Genomic DNA, 2,641 nt, shown 5'->3' on the forward strand with positions numbered 1-2,641 from the left:
GTTATTGCAACTTGGCCCCTTCATGTCAGAGATGGAAGTGTCCAATGGATTCTTATGGCTTATGTCTAGTTTTCTCTCTTGTATATGCTCTGGAATAAAAGGACATTGATAGCTTTATGTTTGCAACCCCATAGATCTGTTGTGGAGAACTCAGACAGACAGTTAAGCACTGAGATTATTGAAGGCTGATTGGATTTGCATGCCCAAAACGAGTGGAGGGCCGAACACTCTGAACATACATGGAAGGCTATATCATTGTCGATTCTCTTTGAGCAGAAACAACCACGGATCGTTAGGGTGGTTGCTTTGACAATCAGTATGACAAGCAAGTCATCTGGAAAATGGATCAAAGATCATTGGGATGTGATTCTTGGCTGTTTTTCAGGGGAAAATCCATCGTTGGCTAACCTTGGATTGGCAAACATGGGAATGATTTGTGGCAGTTGAACAAATCCACTGAGATAGTGGAGAGTAGCAAGATGTGGAATAACAAATTGCTAGTGAAATAGAGGCATGGTTGGAGCTTTGCCAGTAGGGCGAAAGCCAACAAAACGTCCCATGGCCTCGTCCCATTGCTTGCAGTGTCTGTGTAGTTTGGAGGCTCTTCTGCATCTCCTTAGGTGTTGCTAGGCATCTCTTAAGCTTTCGGATAGGCTTTCTTACTATTTGCATACTTGATTTCCATCACAAGTTTTTGGCAATTTTTTTCTGTTATTTGCCAGATTCTCACCTAGATTGTCTTTGGGCATGGCCCTCCCATTTCTTCACTTGGGTTAGATTTTGGGCACTTTGAATAATGAAGACTCAATCAACATGATGGCCATTCCTTGGTTTAGCCATGTAATCTCTTAGATGTTTGTGCCATTGGGAATGCAGATCCTAGGGTCTGAACTCACACACCCATTGGGGATGTGGATCCCAACACACCCATATATACTCAAACCCACACTCCAACCATTAAGGCTACGACCCACCGGCTTGCCATGTAATTTCTTTCATTGCTTATTACAACAATCATTGTATGGTAGTTAGTCGAGTGACAATGATATCTACTATGGCTGTGTTTTACCATGCTTTTTATTTTTAAAGAATAAACTTTGCAATAATGTGTATTCTCTTTATCAATAATATACCAAGCAATGGTTTCACAAAAGAGTGTGTTAATGGTCTTTTTCCACAAATGAAATTCATTCAACAAGTGTCTGCCAAAATCAAAGCATGCCTCATGTTAGAAAGCAAGTTTGAACCTACACAAGCATGAGAATGATTAAGCAACTCAAATCAAAGGTTAGGGAGAATATCAAAATTGGCCCAAGAAGCACTAAGGCATTATAAGTGGAATGATTTTCAATAGTAGATAGGAAGATAATCAAGAATGGTATTGTGCTATATTTAGGTGGGCAATTTTCTATACAATGTCATGCCCCTCATACATATAATATTGGACCAACCTTGAAAGTTGCTAGATGTAAACATGTGAGGCAAAAGAATAGGGCTTTTAGATGAGCCCAAAATGGAGCTAGACACTCTTTGGACAACCCATGTAGAGAAATTTTTGGGGAAGGACATAAATTAGCTAAGGGTTACAACAAAATGATATGTAAAATGCCTTTTTTTTGGTGTGTTGGGGTGTGTGTGTATGCATATACGTGCACAAACATCTCCCTCTCAAGATGAAGAAAGATGGTGATCCAACTTTGACATTATATAATAGATCCCAAGGTTTCTCACGGAAAGGGGTTTGGTTAAAACATTCATCACATTGTTTTGAGTAGAGATGTAACATGGTTTAAGTGCTACTACCTTGATTGGATCAATGTATTCTAGCATCCATATTTCCTTCACGTTGTCAAAGAGTTTAATGTTCATAATATAAATCATGGGATTCTTATGAACACAGAAGAATTTCACTGGGAGTTATATGAGGAAATTGCATACAAAATTCAGTCATTGTTACCCAATAACCAACTTAGTTACATAAGTTCTTTTGTATTTAGCATATAATTTTTAGTTGTACCATGTATATTGATGAAAAATAAGTCTATGGGAACCTACAACTTGGTCAGCTGGAAGTAATTGACAATCTGCAGGATAAATCACATTGATTCAAGTGCAAAAATATGATTAAAACTCAAGAAAAATGCCAAAAGTCCACTAGGTTCAAGGGGGACTTGAAGTAATGGACTAATATGACCAGCAAGTGGCCTGAGTAGGTCAAAAAGTGACCTAGGCCTGAGCAAGATGTAGCCCGCATTTTTCAGTGCAAAATGCGGGCCTGCACAGCCTTACTGCAACTAGAGAGAGCTGAAGCCATGGTGTGTGCTTTGGAGCATGCAAACTGGAGATTAACAGGAGCTGAAGATGAAGATACAAACAAGGTGAGAGCTCCACTTATTTGTCCATTTGGTTTGACGAAAATGCAAGGTATGATAGTCTATAAAAGGGAAAAATGTGAGAGAAAAGTATTCAGCCTACTCTTATGTATGTCCTCTCATTTTGTCTACCTTATTCATGATCCAATGAAGCCCGACTTGTACCCAAGTACTTGAGTGACTTTGGGGCAAGCAAAGGGTGAGGATTTTGGCAGTTATGGGCTGAAATAACCAGTCATAAACAGGGCAACCCACTGTTCTTATCCATT

Source organism: Lygodium microphyllum, chromosome 23 (genome assembly GCF_053477565.2).
Source record: "Lygodium microphyllum isolate KBCC chromosome 23, Lygodium_microphyllum_v1.1.10, whole genome shotgun sequence".
Classification (NCBI taxonomy): Eukaryota; Viridiplantae; Streptophyta; class Polypodiopsida; order Schizaeales; family Lygodiaceae; genus Lygodium; species Lygodium microphyllum.